We start from the raw sequence: 18,391 nt of genomic DNA, 5'->3' as shown, positions 1-18,391 counted from the left end.
AAGTTAGAAAAAGAAACCTAATCAGAGTAAAATGGCGTTGAAGTACTAGCAAGTAGCAGACTACAGTGGCAGTGACCAGCTTTGGAAGAAAAATGGATGCATGGTTTGATTCCTCCTCATTTAATCCCCAACAACAACCTTGTGAGATAGGATAGGCTGAGAGGCAGTGCTGGCCCAAGACCTCCCAGTCCATGGCTTTATCACTTGGTTCATGGCCAAGTGGGGATTGGAATCCTGATCTTCCAGATCCAAAACTCTCAACCATTGTACCACACTCATGAATCCAGGAGCAAGACCTGAAATGGAAGATATACTAGAGCTAAGGTAGACCTTGTTGCTCAAGCAAAGCACAACTGCGAAAGGAAAATATACTCCAGAAGGAGCCAAGGGCCAACCTTGATAAGTGAAGCCAGACCAGATCTCAATGGCCCTTCCCTGAGAAGCTGCGGTTATGCAGCTCACCATGTAGGATAGTAGTCCCCTTGGTCTTTTCCCCAGTAAACAAGTTCACTGTTCACCATATATATTTTTAAAAAAGCTCATCTGGTATGTAGTTTATAAACATGTGAATGAGTGCCCAAAGACACCTACAAGCAAGCTTTAGCCCTCCTTGTGTTTTAGCTGTTTGTTTGTTTCAGTCTGCTGATTCTTTTCAGTTAAATAATAACTTGTCACAGGAGTTAAGGCTAAATCCTGCAGATTTCATGTTTTCTGTTTTTACCCATCACCCAGGCTGTCAAGAAATGTGCCAGTCTCTGTCACTGGAAGAAGTGACATCTGAATCTGCTGTAGCCAATAGCCAGTGGCCAGAACAGAATCTAGATGAAACGTCTCAATGTTCACCTTTGAAATGTCAGTTGTTCTCCATTCACAGTGCTCAGACTGGCTTTGCAGTCAGGAAGAATTGTCAGCATCTCCAATGATGTGTGCTGAATAAATACTAAAATGACAGCCGCTTACACACTCGACTGCGATTACAGTCAAGCTAGGCTAAATGCTGCGGATTTGATATTAGTATAAAGGAGGTTCCCATATTGCCAGAATAGCCACTCTCTGGGAGCAGGTGCTGGCAGAGTTCAGCGCAGTATACATTTTTCTCCACTGGAGGAATAAAGCAGTTTCAGATGCATAAAAAGTTCAGTTGATGAAAAGAAAGTGAATGTAATCCTAGGTTCTGAAGCACACTGCTATTTAGGGAAGTGTTCCCATTGATTTCTAAGTAGATGATTGATAGCTTTTGAAAATCAAAAGTTGATTTCTGTAGTAGAAGTCTAGCTCCTCCATTCTTTGCTAAACAATAGTCCTTTCACATTGTCATCAGTGAGCAGTTTATCAGATTATAAGTATCAAAAAGTATTGAGTAGGGAGAAGTAAGCAAAAGCAGTGTGTGTGTGTGTGTGTGTGTGTGTGTGTGTGTGTGTGTGTGTGTTTGCTTTGGCTTGCTTCTCCCTACTCAATACTTTTTGATACTTATAATCTGATAAACTGCTCACTGATGACTATATAGCCTGAGCAAAAGACATTTGACGGTGTAATTGCAACGTTGACCTGAATGCTTAGGTCACCAAAAGGGGTAACTGAAAACTGAAAGGTAGTAACCTTTTTTTTTTGTGGGGTGGTGGCAGTGCTTAACTTTTTAATATTTTGTTCATTCTTCAACTTCTTGCCACCACCTGTAGTAGCATCAACAGGGTGCCTTGCAGTAGATGACAGCCAGGTGTAGGTCACGATTTTCCTCATCTTTCAATGTGCCATGGAATCAAATGAATGTGTTTGAACCTAGTTTGTAAAATACAGATTGAAAATCCCAAATGGCCGGGGGGCCACCAGGTGGTGCGTTGGAAGATGGCCGACAATAACATCTCTCTGACCCATACGAGGTACTAAGGGGCTGCTATGGGAAGTATGCGGCCTTCCTAAACTCCCCCAGGATGTGGGGGAGAACTGTCCTGCCAGCGGTGTTCACAATGCACCCCCTGAAACGAGTGATGGGGGTGCTGAACACTTGGCACAGGCCCTCGGTGAAGTCAGATCTTCCTGACGCCGATTCCAATTAGCGTGTGCTGGTTGCTGCAGCTTGGAATTATAATTGGAAACATACGTTTGGAAATGAAGCTGAAAGCACATACATCAAGTAAAACTCGACTGATAAGGCTGCTGATTAATGGATCTCTGCGACCAGGAGTGACGGACGGATAAGTAAATCTTCTGATGAATCACCATAAGGAGACTGTATGTTTGGAACGAAGGGGGGGGGGTGGAGGAAAAAACTCTTTTTTTCTCTGTATGATGTGACATTAATAACCCTTCACCCCAGATAGAAACAAGATCGTCGTGTTTCTATGAATCACAGGCAGGATTTTAAGAACTATGTGGGACGGAGTATAACAGGAAAGAAGACTGGAGAACGGTGAGAAAAGAGGAAAAAAATTATTACGCAGTTAAAAAATGGCGTCTCGCCATGACAGGTTTGCCGGAGGAAGAAGGACTGAGGGAGGAGAATCAGGATTGTTTGATGAGAAGGAATGCTGGAATGTAAGTTTGACCTGACAGAACCCCCAGACTCATTTGATTTATTTGGTAAGCCTGAGAAAAATAAAGGACAGATCGGAGATTAATTTTGTTTATGGAAGCGTTGCACAGCGGCTGTCCCGATCGATATGATTTTTGGAAGAGTACAAAATCCACATAGAATGCCAGCTTTTAACCTGCTTGTGGAAATCATCAGAGATTGCAAAGAAAGGAATTTATGATAACAACAAGAAGAGAAAAGAAGTAATAAAGGACTATCCGGATCAAACTGGACAGAACTGTCTAATTAATGCAGTAAGATAAGTGATGCTGTTTTGGACTTGTGCTGAGCTTGATGTATGGGTACCCCCAACAAAATTTAAAATTTGGCTGTATAATTTGGAATCAATGTGATAATGTGATGTGATTGGCCTGTTAATAAAAATTATTTAAAAAAAAAGAAAATCCCAAATGGCCTTTATAATGCTAATAAGGTGGCCAGTTGACCATTAACCCGGAAAGCCCTTTTCAAAAATCCTTGCATCTCCAAGGGACATCCTGTTTTCCACAGTTTCCATTGGGCTGGAACTCTCGCCCAGTGGTACCTTGAGTTACAGACGCTTCATGTTACAGATGCGTCAGGTTACAGACACTGCTAACCCAGAAATAGTACCTCAGGTTAAGAACTTTGCTTCAGGATGAGAACAGAAATCGTGCTCCAGCAGTGCGGTGGCAGCAGGAGGCCCCATTAGCTAAAGTGGTACCTCAGGTTAAGAACAGTTTCAGGTTAAGAACAGACCTCCAGAACGAATTAAGTTCTTAACCTGAGGTACCACTGTACACGACATTGTAAAATGCAAGCATTTGTGGAAGCAAGCCCTAGTACTAAAACTACTGTGTACTGTAAAAGAAGAAATATCTTGTGTTGTATTATTTCTTTTAGAAGGCATTTATTGCTTCTTAACTGGCCTAGAAATACTTGGGGCAATTTCCATGCCATTTTCACATTAATTAACCCATAAGTCTGCTCTGTTCCACTTCTGCATTAATCTGCGATGCTTTAAAAGGTGCATGAAAATTTGCACTAAATACATCTTTAAATGTGCATTTATAAACACATGCTATCCCTAAAATAAATATTTTATGATATATTTCAATACTTTTGGTGTGTGCCAAGAATTGGAAGTGCAAAAGCCAGTAGATGACTAAGTTCTGATCCACAGGTTAGTCTAGGAGGCAAAGATCAGATTCCTTCATAATGAAATTCACAAAGATAAAATTCCTCAAGCATCCCTAATCTGCTCCTGCCAACCATGTCATTCCACCAAGGTAACTTGCTTCATTAATATCACGGAAACCCTAATGAGTTACATCCAATTTTAAAATGACAAATGTGAGCAGGATATGGTCCTGGGTCTTCTCCATAGGAGCAAGTAAGTGTCTAAGAACTGGCAGGAGTTCTCCCATAATCTACTTTTATCCTATAGACAGCTGTAGTAAATCATTTCATAAAGGGGAATCAGGTCCGTATAAGCCCTTAATGTGATGAACAATGCCACAATCATTGTGCTGATAATTTCTTAGAATGCTATTCAACTAAGACTCAACCTACTGAAATTAATGAGCACGATTATTGTTATTATTGCTGTTATTATTATACTGCCCTATACCCGCAGGTCTCAGGGCAGTTCACAGGTCAAAATCAGAATATAAAATCACAAAGTAAATAATAAAAATAAAAACAACTAATCAATAATACCCCCAACACATTTTAAAAGGGCATAGGAGGTCAATCAAATCAACCAAAGGCCTGGTTAAAGAGGAACGTTTTTGCTTGGCTCCTAAAGGTGTATAATGAAGGCGTCAGGCGAACCTTCCTGGGGAGAGCATACCACAGACAAGGAGTCACTGCAGAAAAGGCCCATTCTCTTGTTGCAACCCTCCAGACCTCTCATGGAGGAGGCACATGAAGAAAGGCCTCAGAAGATGATCTCAGGGTCTGGGTAGGTTCACATGGAAAGAGGCAGTCCTTGAGGTATTGTAGTCATAATCCGTTTGGTCCATTAATTTCAGCTGGCCTACTCTGACTAAAACTTAACTGAATACTACCCTTAGGCTTCAATCCAAACCCTGTTTACCTAGGAATAAGTCCTGTTAAATTCAACAGGACTGAGATGTGAGTAGACATTACTAGGATTGTGCTGTTAAGCAATAGCTATAGTGTCTACTGTTTTCAGCCTAGACCAACTGTACTGATGACATTTTCAGCCTGCAGTGGTCTCTAGCCACTATTGCTGCAGCTATGAGAAGAATCTCAGTGCCAGCCCTGGAAATTTCATATACATGCCCAGAAAGGTAATGTACTGTAACACAGGAAGCACAATATCCTATGCAGATTTATTAAAAATAAATAAAAACTTTACTTGTTTTAATAGAAATTATGTTGAGGTATGTGCGAAAAGGATTGCAGCCTAAATAGGGTTTTTGCTTTAAAAAAAAACAGATTTTGGGAGCATATGTTATCCAGGTACTACTGCCTGTGGTGAATGTATCAAAAGCATACACAAAGAAACTGATAATATAACAAAGATAGCAAGTGTTACAGATTTAAGCTTTCCGTATTTAAGACCTCCCGAAGAGGACATTAGAATATGATCACCAGCTTTCTTTTTTTCAATTGCAATGGCCCCTTTGTTTAACTCTTCAGTAAGAACACGATTCCATTTCTTTTAATACATCTGCACTTCTTTTAATTCTGTAATTCTGACGCAGTACATCTGCGTATTCAGTGTGGAGACAGGCAATTTGGGAATAATGAACTCTTGCTTCACAGGGGGTCCTGCTTTATAAGGAAGTTTTATTTCTTGCCTTTGTAAAAGCATATATCTAATATAGCTTTATACCATTTGCCACAAAATATTAACTTCTCAAATTCAGTTCTGGAAGAGGAAGCAGTTTTACAATAACCAAGCCCAGGCTCAATCTCCTTTCTTTCCAGCACATGAGCAAATTGGTTTCTATTAGTAAAATTTGGTTTTAAAATGAATCTTTTACCCACGAACTGCTTGCTTTATGTACATCAGCACCCTAATGTAGTCTCGGATTAGTCACATGCAATCAAGGTAGTAATAACCCAATCCAGGCTTAATAGGTTGTCGGTGAGTTTTGTAAATGGTTTTAGGATTTACAATTCCACATCTTCCACCTCCAAGTGGCAAAACAATGACCCTTTCTCTCAAACTCAGAGGTGTTGCAGGTTCGGTTCCAGACCACTGCAATAAAATGAATATTGATGTAAAGCGAATCACACAGACTTTTTTGGTCTCCCAGTGCATATATAAAAGTTATGTTTACGCTATGGTGTAGTCCAGGCATAGGCAAACTCCGGCCCTCCAGATGTTTGGGACTACAATTCCCATCATCCTTAGCTAACAGGACCAGTGGTCAGGGATGATGGGAATTGTAGTCTCAAAACATCTGGGGGGCCGGAGTTTCCCTATGCCTTGGGTAGTCTATGTAGCCAGGCTCCCTGGCTGTGGGGGCTTGGCAAGGAAGCTTGCTCCACTCCCATGGCCAGAAAAGGGGTGGCAGGCAGGGGTCTCTGTTGCCCTGGAAGCAGCTAGGCTGCCTGCAGCTTCACTCACATACTTGTAAGGAGCAATAAAGTGAGATATGCCTGTAGATTTTCAGTGCTACAAATATGTAAGGTGTTCTAATTATGATCTATGAAATATATTTTTTGTTTGATAGCGAAGTGGGCTGGAGGAAGGCAGGAGAAAGCAGTAGAACGCAGCAAGCCTAAGATTCTTCTTCAAATGACTTTGAATTTGCCATTAGGTGAAATCCAATGTATGTGGAATCTCCCAAAGAAATTTCATTAGCATTTTGACCAGACAACCCACTTACCCCACTTTGTGTGCCCCCGTTTTCAGTCAAGGGGCATCTACCTCATATTTCTGTTGCCTGACCTAACATGGACATTTGCGAACACATTTCCCCCCCCCATCCCCAATTCTGACCTCCCTACAAGAGCTTAAAAGGGGGGCTTTTAAAAATAAGGCAACACACACACTCCAATATGATCTTGGAATTCACTTCCTAAAATACTTCCTAGCAATACCAAGAACCTATTGATTAACAGTTGCCCCTATATGTTATATAAAGCATTCTCTGGCCCATGAAACAACCATCCTATTAAGCACAGAGCTCCCTGGAAGCTGTGCAGTTGGGTTTTTATATTGTAAACTACCCTGTGATCCCCAGATGAAGGGCAGCATAGAAATTTAATAAAAATTTAAAAATGCATTTTGAAAACTGGGGAAGAGCCAAAGCTCAGGAGCACAGCATAATCAATCCCTCGCATTTGTCCATGGGACTTGAAAAGTCTCCTTCCTGAAGCCAGTCAATGTAGATGACACTAAGCTAGATGAACCAATGATCTGGTTCGGTATAATGCAGCTTCCTGTGTCCTTTGGTTTTCTTCAGAATTCCTCTAATGCTTTTCCTAGGCAGAAACCTGGTCCTGTTTTAAGGTGGAATTTCGCTATCAACTCTAGGTTTCAAGGTCAGAAGTAAAGATTTTCTGCTGCAATGAATTCCCTGCATTCTTGCAAATAAGAAAAGCAGAGATGTGTGTGTGACTGTAATATAATTGTGGATGGGGAAAGTTCTGCTCTTTGAGATTTGGGAAATATGTATTTCACTCATTAATCATTACATGAACTATGTTAACATAAAAACTGATTCACCACTATTTTTGCATTGATTTGGGAGATGTAGAATAGATCTAAGTACAGTTTCACTTTGAAAACTGTGGTGCTGCCCACACTGAGTGTTGAATAGCTAATTTGGCCTCTGGGGAAACTTGTTCGCTGCAGCGCCTTCCCTCTGTGAAATGTTTTGAGACTTCACAAAAAATGATGCCATCTTAACAAAATAATTAGTCACCATAGTCAAATAAAAATAGAGAAACAGAGTACAGAAAAACAATGTTCAGTGTTTAAAGAATGTGTTACACAGTGAAACAGAGACTGAGAAAAAGTTAGTTTCCCTAATTTTCACTTGACAATATTCACACCACATGAACACACAATGTTTTATGCACAAATGGATAAGCCGCAGAAACAGGAAAGCTAATCTCTTATCCCAGCTGTAGGCTCTGGCTCTACTCTGGACAAATTAAGAAACTATTCCCTCTATTTTCCAAGATCCTGCATTTTCACTCTGATCAGAAGGACATTCTATTCATGGTTACATAGGAAACTGCCTTTTATACCAAGTCAGACCATTGATCCAACTAGCTCAGTATTGTCTTTACTGGCTGGAAGCTCTCCAGGGTTTCAAAAAAGAGATGTCAGGGGTTGATTCTGAGGCCTTCAGCATGCAGGCAAAGCAGATGCTCCATCAGCCCTTTCCCAGCCCCAACTGCTGGCATATTCAGTTTCTACTTGTAACAGGCTTCTCAAGATGTTCCTACTTGCCAACTATGGCAGTGATCTTAGCCAGTATCCATACACAGCAGCTCCCACGACAGTGGAGGCTGAGAGTGCAACTAATTAAGGATAATCTGAGAGTAATTATCCTTGCAAGCCCACCCCCGGGTCCGGGGGGGGGTGAGCTCTCACTCACAGATCATCTAATACCTGCTTCTTGCTTCCACGGAATACGGAATGTGAGGGCAGGGGACGCTGAGTGCATAGCACTGCACTTATTGGTAACTCTACAACGTAGTCACTATGAGTGGTGGTCCCTCTGTTTTTTAAGATAGATCTGAATTTGGACTTAAGAAACAGACATGTTCTGGAAGAAGGAGACACGATAACCTGCTAAATGAGTCAGCCACTGAGTGCCAAGGTTTCGATCTGGAGAGGACTATCGTCGTAACCGGATTGGAAGGTGGGTAGAGGGAAACCTTTGTTTCTTCTCTATATATACACTACATTGTCTTATGGTTTGGCAACCCTTCACCAAAAAAAGAAAAATAATTTCTAACAGAATATAATTATCAACAGAATGCAACTATTAATGGAATGTGAGAGGGAATCAACAAAAACGTCATAATTTTACAGATTAATTGAAAGAGCGGAACTGTGTGGAATATGGGGTGTTTTATATAACCCCCCCAATGAGGACCCTGACTTTGATTTATTATGGTTCAGGAGAGATACCAGCTCATTAATGGACAGTAAGAGATTAAAGAGAAATGCTGGAAGTCTGCCCAGAGCGGAGGCTAGATGCCAAGGAAAGATGGCGGAGAGTATTGTGCAATAAGAATTAAGTTCTCGGAGTGGAGAGGGGTATCGGAAATAATGGATTGCAGCAGGAAAGGAGAGACAGACGTTAAAATATACTCCACACAGAAAGTTACAAGATATAAACCCCTCTGGCAAATTAACAGATATGGAACAGTTAAATATGAACGAAAGTCATTCTGTCAGTGGCTGCTAAAGTTAAGGATTAATATCGGAACTGTATTATTTGGATTAAATAAGAATGGAATCAGGAAAAGGAATAACAACATCATCTCCCAAAATCAGAACATGGGAAGTCACCCAAAAATGTTTAATTCAGAATGGAATAATTGGCTTTTTTAATTGTATTATGATTTGGTATTGTATCAATGTGGCTCATATTGGATTATTATTAATGAAAAATTAATTTAAAATATCATAAACAGAAATCTCTTGTAGGTTGCAGCATGTATGCATGAGATGGACCAAATATTCCATACTATCTGTGTCAGTCCTTTAAAATCACCCAGGGACCAGGTAAGAGGAGATGGTCCAATATGTGCAAAGACAAACCATGTAACATCATGAGAACTGTGATTAGGGATGGGGTTTGTATCCAAAGTACTGCTAAGTTATGGTCCCATTAGCACAAGGATATATATTTGTGCAACAGGACTTCCCCCTCTGCTCCCCCATGCACCCACTGAATCTGTTCTAAGGGGTCCCCAAACCTCTGAAGCAGATGTAGGGAAGGTGTGAGGTTTCATTGTGCAAGCAGATACTGCCCAAGGTATCCAAATTTCCCCAGTGAATTCAGTGAGCACTTGGCTTATCCCAAAGCTGGGGGCACATACATTTATTTCAATGGGGCTATTCCGACTGTGACATTGGCTATCACCCTCAGTCTTTTGCGCTGGTGAGCACCCAGGAAATGTGAAACATCTCTGTGTGTGTGTGTGCGTGTGTATGCGTGCTAGGCAACAGGGAAGTAAAACTGCCAATTAAAAAAATTAAGTATTAACCCTGACAACCCAATATGCTGTATAGAAATAATTTGTTTACACTGAGATCAAATTTATTTGTGGGCAACTTTAAAGTACTCTGTAAATAAGTTGTTTTAGATGTTTAGTAGCCTGCCAAAAGGATTAGCGCTATCAGACTTTTCCATTTGGGCAAAAAGAATTGGCTCAGTTTTCATGTTACATAATCACATAGCTAAAGATGTCATGAGAACCATGTAATATGACAGTTGCTACATTACAGCCTAAAAATCCTTATTTTGTAAATAACTGCCCTAGCTGCATAGTAAATAACTGTATAAAACTTGTATAAATTGTCAGCTTGCAAGTTGCTGCTATTCTTACTGCAGTAAATCATATATGTTCTTTTTTCAAACCTTTCCTTCTATAAATAATGTATATCTCAAGTACATAAATCCATAGGACTGCCTGTTTGTCATCCATGCATCAGCTCCTTTTGGAATTAGGCAAGCAGAAATGTCTAAATAACTAGTAACCATTTGCATAGATATAATTAATATAGGGGGAAATGACTTACAATGTGAATTACGTGTGAGAGTATTCAGACACATTCATTTTCAAGTACCAGCAAAACAGGAAACACAGAAGAGTGCAACATTATTTCCTCCCATAGGCATGCTTTTCTTTCTTTTTTGAAGATGTTGTTTAGCCATCTTTAGCCAGAATCATGTACAGTGGTGCCTCGCAAGATGAAATTAATTCGTTCCGCAATTTTTGCCGTCTAGCGAATTTTCCGTCTTGCGAAGCACGGTTTTAACGGTTTAACAAAGTCGCAAGACGTTTTCGTCTTGCGAAGCAAGCCCATAGGGAAATTCATCTTGCGAGGCAAATCGCGAACGAAAAAACCTTTCGTCTAGCGAGTTTTTTGTCTTGCGAGGCATTCGTCTTGCGAGGTACCACTGTAGTGTTAGACTGAGGTCTGGGAGCTCCATTCAGCCATGTCACCAATTCTCCACCCAACCTAACTTACAGAGGAAATCCATGAAAGCTCCATGAAGGAAAGGTGGGATACAAATTCAATAACTGTCAGAGACAGGCAGTGTTCAGATGAGTGGGTGGTGGAGCCACAGACTGACCCAGGCCAGCAATTTATGAGGTTTGGTGCCACCAGGAGCCATGACATGGGGAAGAGGAAGGGTTGGAGCAATCAGAGATTGCTAGGATTGTGGTTGGGATGAAAATGGCTTTGGTCACCCCGCTTATGACTTAAGACAGGGAATGGTGTTATGATCCTACAAAGACTAGCAGCAGCTTTCTAGGTTTCAGACAGGAGTCTCTGTTAGCCTACCTGGAAATCTCAGGAGGTACTGTGACCTTCTACAGAAAAAGCATGTGGTCTACAGTGCTCTGTCTCTTGGTCCCAACAAACCACCTTGTTAATTAAGTAACGTTTTGCAATTTAAGCCTCATTTCCATTTTTTTTCAGATCACAATTCTTCCACAAAGCACTGAGCCTCTGCAGTGATTTTAGTTTGGAGCAGTAGCATTCAACACACACATACAGTGACCTAGTTTCAAATCTGTACTAAAACTACATCCAAGCTGTGTATTGCCTGACTATATGATCCCTTAATACTGTCACATATTTCCCCAAAATACATAAAAAGGGTTGCTAGAGAAACAGATGCTAAGCAAAACTACATCATAATGTCTGCTTTAGAAACACTAGCCATGAGGCAGATTCATATTAATTATTAAGGTTGGAGTTCCTCGTGTTGAAATATACTTATATATTCCCTTACCTATAAAAACTAAACTGCTAAAATTTTGTGTTGAGGGTTACAAATGCTACTGAGCTTGCAGGGCAGCAGCTGAAGGAGGAGCAAAAGGGTTTTCTTGTGTGTGTGTTTCTTTGTGGCTGATTAGCTGCTCTCCCTGTGCAAAGGTCAGAGGGGGCAGGGTTTCTGTTGAGTCAGGTGATTAGCTGTGGGAGGAGCTTATCAGAGCTTGCAGGGCAGCGGCGCACGCAGTTTCATCCATCTTTTAGATTTAGGGGAGCTAGCTTTTTTGGGGGGGGTATTTGTCCTGTCTTCACTCATTTTAAGATGGAGGACCACTGTAGCCACCCCCAACGACACGTTTTCAAGATGGAGGGGGAGGGAACAGCTGCAGTCGCCTGCGGTTCCTGCGCAATGTTTGCCATCTTGCCAAAGGTTGCAGGCAGCTTTACCTGCAGGAATTGTATGTTGATTGCCCTCTTAGAAGACAAAGTCCAGCAACTGGAGGAACGTGTAGCTACGCTCCAAAGAATTAGAGAGCTGGAGCTCTTCTTGGAAGCAACAGAGAACACCGTCTCCACCAAAGAGGAGACAGGGGACACCCCTGAGAAGGAGGCTAGTTTACCAACACAGGTGCCAGATATATGGAGAAACGTGACTCAAAGAAGTAGGAGGCCCAGGGTTCGCTCTGATTGGTTAGAAATACACAAGTCCTCTCCCCTAGCATGGAAGTCGAAGAACAGACTCCATTTGAGGATCTCTCCCTCATTACAGTCGATCAAGTATATGAAGACGAGCAGCAAAGTCAGTCCTCAGGGAATGTGCAGACGACCTTGGAATGGACAGCTCACGGAAGAACCCCGACCGAACCTAAGAGGAGGTGTGAAGTGGTGATAGGGGATTCCCTACTGAGGGGAACAGAAGCAGTGATCTGTGGGCCTGACAAGATGTCTTGGGAGGTGTGCTGTCTCCCCGACTGACTGACCAAACCCAAAGGGTGCTCATCAATGGTTCCTCTTCATCCTGGAGAAGAGTGACTAGTGGGGTGCCACAGGGTTCTGTCTTGGGCCCGGTCTTATTCAACATCTTTATCAACGACTTGGATGATGGACTCAAGAGCATCCTGATCAAATTTGCAGATAACACCAAACTGGGAGGGGTGGCTAACACCCCAGAGGACAGGATCACACTTCAAAACGACCTTGACAGATTAGAGAACTGGGCCAAAACAAACAAGATGAACTTTAACGAGGAGAAATGTAAAGTATTGCACTTGGGCAAAAAAAAATGAGAGGCACAAATACAAGATGGGTGACACCTGGCTTGAGAGCAGTACATGTGAAAAGGATCTAGGAGTCTTGGTTGACCAAAAACTTGACATGAGCCAACAGTGTGACGTGGCAGCAAAAAAAGCCAATGCAATTCTGGGCTGCATCAATAGGAGTATAGCACCTAGATCAAGGGAAGTAATAGTGCCACTGTATTCTGCTCTGGTCAGACCTCACCTGGAGTACTGTGTCCAGTTCTGGGCACCACAGTTCAAGAGGGACACTGACAAACTGGAACGTGTCCAGAGGAGGGCAACCAAAATGGTCAAAGGCCTGGAAACGATGCCTTATGAGGAACGGCTAAGGGAGCTGGGCATGTTTAGCCTGGAGAAGAGGACGTTAAGGGGTTATATGATAGCCATGTTCAAATATATAAAAGGATGTCATATAGAGGAGGGAGAAAGGTTGTTTTCTGCTGCTCCAGAGAAGTGGACACAGAGCAATGGATCCAAACTACAAGAAAGAAGATTCCACCTAAACATTAGGAAGAACTTCCTGACAGTAAGAGCTGTTCGACAGTGGGATTTGCTGCCAAGGAGTGTGGTGGAGTCTCCTTCTTTGGACGTCTTTAAGCAGAGGCTTGACAACCATATGTCAGGAGTGCTCTGATGGTGTTTCCTGCTTGGCAGGGCGTTGGACTCGATGGCCCTTGTGGTGTATTCCAACTCTATGATTCTATGATAAGTCCCATTATCATACTAAAACATTTGTCCTGAAGTGAAACATTTGCCAGTTCAGTTTCAGGAAACAACTAAAAATGGGAAGGAAAAGGAAATTTAGGGTGTGGGGAGAGGGTATATAAAAGCCCTCTATTGATTTTATTTTATTTTTTTAATTTAGGAAACCTTGATATTAACAGATGAAAAATTCAACATTACAAAGCAAAGACTGTCAGGTCCTTTTGAGTTCAAATAATTTCTTCATCTTAATTTGGTGTTAACAAATGCAGTCAAAAAGAACTAGGAATTAGTGTCTCTTTGATAAAGAGAAAAATATTCGAAGAAAGAGGGGAATGTACTCAGTCCTATATTCTCTGTGAATAGTATTTCCTTGGAAATTATTACAGTGGTACTTCGGGTTAAGAACTTAATTCATTCTGGAGGTCCGCTCTTAACCTGAAACTGTTCTTAACCTGAGGTACCACTTTAGCTAATGGGGCCTCCCGCTGCCACCACCCCACCACTGCACGATTTCTGTTTTCATCCTGAAGCAAAGTTCTTAACCTGAGGTACTATTTCTGGGTTAGCAGAGTCTGTAACCTGAAGCGTCTGTAACCTGACACGTCTGTAACCCGAGGTACCACTGTATTTGGAAATTCCATGAGGCTTTTCAGTTGTATGAATGTCATTTTGCACCTTCATAAATCCCAGAAAGCATAGAGATAGGGTTGAAGACCAGTGCACTTCAATGTTTTGAATGGCTTAGTTGGCTACTGGACCTGCACCAGTTTTCAGGTGGCACTCTGGATTCCTCTAAATACAACCATGGTGGTTCACCCAAAATGAAATGACCAATTGGCAAGTGTGTCAGCAGCTTGTTGAGGCAGCATAAAGCAGAATCAGGAATGGGGTGGAAGGGACAGGTGGTATGGGTGATGGTATAGGGATGAGTAGCAGTTGTGATGAGCAGCACTGGAAAGAACATCACGTCCAGCCACCCAGAATCCCCTCAACCCAACACAGAGAAGAGAAGTGCTAGGCCAGGTGGCTGCAGTTGCCACCTTCATTTCCTCAAGCTCTTTTCATGGATCCCAGCACAGTATCAGAGAACAACAATATCTGGAGGGTGAGCCCCTCAGAAACATTGATGGTACTGAAGATGACAGTGTCTGCAACCACTTGGTCTGGCTCTTCTTTGTTCAATGTTAAGATCCAAATTATTTGCTCAATAGAATCGCTGGGCTGGCTCTGCCTGGGTGCCTTGAAGTGTAAGAGGGAATACTAGTGAGGTCACAGTTCTGGAAGAGGGCAGGGCAAAAGCAAACCGTAGTTAGTAAGGAAAGGCAAGCACAATGGGGTCTTCTAGCTACTCAAACTCCTGAGCGGCTCTGAAGAAAAGGCTTTTTTATATAGGAGTTGGAAGTATCACCTGATTTCTTCTGGCTAATTGGAATGAAGAAAACTTATTTGCTGCAACTTGTTTCGTCTGTGTCTAGGGCTGGGTTGTGGTGCACAAGCTAAATCCCCACTGAACCCCCTGAATCTTTTAGGCTGCCAATTTGTTCCCCAGCAGTACCCACTTTGGAAAAACACATTCCGATAAATTAAGGATGGGAAACCTATTGTCCTCCAGATGTTGCTGACTTGGAACCTGGTGCTGGTGGAAGTTGGAATGCGGTCACATTGCAGGTCACATTGCAGAGGATTGCAGGTTCCCCCTCTCTGAAATAAAGAAAATGATATTGCACTGAGTGTATATGAGTTTTGAAAAAGGAGGGGGGAAACAGACTCCAACAGGCAGCTTGTGTAGTACACATTCACTTCTATCTCTACAATAGCTATTTTTCCTATCTCAACATGGGACCTCTGTTCATTTGCATGAAAACAATAGGCAAATGCAAATATTATTTACAATAGAATAATTTTCTCATTCATTGCAATGAAAGATATCAAACCATCCTTAGAGCTTTTTGTGTTTTAGGAATTAAATCATTTTACTGAGAAGTTTATTTTCTTCAAATGGGAAAACATCATTATTTGCCAGTGTATATTACCATTTCCGCAATACTTAGGGACACAGTGATCCATCGGGGGGAAAATCAACCTTGGGCTATAGCTTGTCTTTCAGACAAACTTGCCGACTGGTATATTTGAAGTTGAGCTGCTTTTGAGTTTATATATGCTAACAGGAAAATAAAAAACAGGGGAGTGGAGTTGAAGAGAGAGGGAAATACATATCAAACACTAGCAGAAAATATATTCCATTTTTCTTCTTCTATATATTTATATACACAGTTCAAATGTTCCAAATGATGTTCATACCTGAGTTCTAATCTGTATATTACAGCTATATACTTTCAACCAGAGTTTAGCACAGAGCAAACATTGGGCTTTCTACTATCAAACATGAGAAAGAGTTGGAGAGACCAACCAGGTTTGGAGGGATAGATTATTTTTTTCAATGCCTCTACTTCCTTTTCTGATTGGTCAAGAGGTCTGCAGTGGGGAATGGTATAATATGTAAAATTTCAATCCATTTAACACAATGGGATTTACTTCTGGCATGCATGGTGTATCTTCCCTGACAGACTTGTATCCCTCATACTGCCAGTGACCACCTCCTCACGCTAATTCAAACTGAGCTTCCATTTCTGCTACTACTGATTGAATTCCATATGTTTGTGATGTGGCAAAATCCTCACACTATATTTGCTTGTCAATAATCTCAGGTATAGGAGCTCTGGTGCATCTCTAGAGATCTGTAATCTTTCCCATGAAATCCAGTGAAGAGAGCAGATCAACATGCATAAAAATATGCACACAAGATTTCTTTTGGAATGCCTGAAGCAGTGACCCATATCCCAGATCCCTACAAACACCTGTACATCTATGAAACTTCGGACTGACACAACAGAGTTTCAGACCCTCCAAGTGTCCCTATTTTCCAGGGATGTCCCTGATTTATAGAAGTCGTCCCAGTTTCTGATTTGATCTCAGAACATCCCACTTTTCCTTAGGATGTTCCTATTTTCATTGGATAAATGTTGGAGGGTATGGAGTTATCCAACCCCCGAGCCGTCTGAAAGCAATCCTGTAAAGTTTTCTCTCTTTTTTTGTTTTTATTTAAAGGCTAATGTTTTATTGTGTTTTTATATATGTTGGAAGCTGCCCAGAGTGGCTGAGGTAGCCCAGTCAGATGTGTGGGGTATAAATAGCAAAATTATCATTATGGAATGAGACATCCCTATTTTCATTGGAGAAATGTTGGAGGGTATGGAGTTTTCACTATGGACCTCTTCAAATGTGTGATCCTTTGAGTTATTTCTCATAGGAGTCTTTAAAGTGTAAATACTTTTTAAAGATTATTTAAATAAAACACTTTTAAAATGTGTATATTCTAGAGCAGACTGTGGCTGCCTCTTAGAAAAACCCTCAATGAAAAACATTTGTTTTATTATTAAAATTATATATATTGCCTGTATATGTGCATGTTAATAAACTATTGTGTATATATTGCTCTCTTTCCAATAGTTATATTATTTCACCCTAGAATCAAAAAGTGTGAGTTTTCAGATGTCGATAATTTGACTATATCTATTGTTTGGATATAATCTCCTTATAAGTGACAGTTTAGTGTCCATCTTGAAAGTCAATAAGCTGATCAAGGAAAAATGCTACTGAATGTTCAAAGAACAAAATGCAAAGGTACATGTGGGTACTGTAAATACTTGTTTAAAATTCCCATGGTTCTGTTGCTATCCATGTATCTAAGTGGACTTTTGAAACAGAAGACACACTTGACAGTAGTAAGATTGATGCTTGCCAAGAGAGATAAAGCAAGCAAGTACAAACATTTTTCACCATGTTTTAACCATCTCTCTGACAATGCAGTTTGATCAATGTGATGGTAAGAAAATTGCATGTACTTCTTCCTTACTACATCCTCCAACTGCCAAGATATTCTCATGGACAATTTTATTGGAGCATCTCTCTGTCACTTCCACCACAAGGAAATTGCAAAGCTCCAAGCACAGTCCCATTTTTGTGTCATGTTTGGATACAACTTGTTACAAGATCTGGTTCATCGATACTTCCTGACAGCACAATCCTCAGATATTTTCTCCTGAAAATTGTGTGCAGTCTTAATAGGCAAGATATATAGTTTTCAGATATTTTCAGCACATGTTGTTCTTCGTAGGTGTTTATCTTATGTAACTTATTTAACAACATTTATGCACTGCCTAGTTGTAAGAAAACCTCTAAGCATTTTCAAACAAAATAAAAATGATCAATAAAAACAGTTAAAACAATTATTTAAAAACATTCAAAAGATGTTTGAAATCAGCAATGGCTAAAAAAATATACTTCTATATGTCTGTAGAGGCTTACCCAAAGAAAAATGTTTTAAGCAGGCACCAAAGAGAACGCAATAAAGTTGCTTACCTGGTGTCAATAGACAGGAAGCAGGTGCCGCTACACTAAAAATTAATTTCTTACGAGTACAAAATGGGTATTATGTGGCACTTGTAACAATGCCACTTGCAAAGATTGAAGCAGTTGAGTGGGCATATATGGGAGTAAAGTGATCCCACAAATAAACTGGTCCCAAACAGTTAAGGGCTTTATATCCTATAGTAGCACCTTGGATTTGACTTGCTAGCAAATCGTCAACCATTGCAGACTGTGTCACTTTCCCATCAGCAGTGTTGGCTTCCACCAGTTTATTACTAGTGCCCCTACTGTTGTATACCTATACAGTTGTACCTTGGTTTTCAAACAGCTTAGTTCTCGAACGTTTTGTCTCCTGAATGCTGCAAACCCAGAAGTGACTGTTCCGGTTTGTGAACTATTTTTGGAAGCTGAACGTCTGATGGGGCTTCCACGGCTTCCGATTGGCTGCAGGAG

This window comes from Podarcis liolepis, assembly GCF_965112155.1.
Source record: "Podarcis liolepis genome assembly, chromosome: 4".
Classification (NCBI taxonomy): Eukaryota; Metazoa; Chordata; class Lepidosauria; order Squamata; family Lacertidae; genus Podarcis; species Podarcis liolepis.
This window is presented reverse-complemented; position numbering follows the sequence as displayed.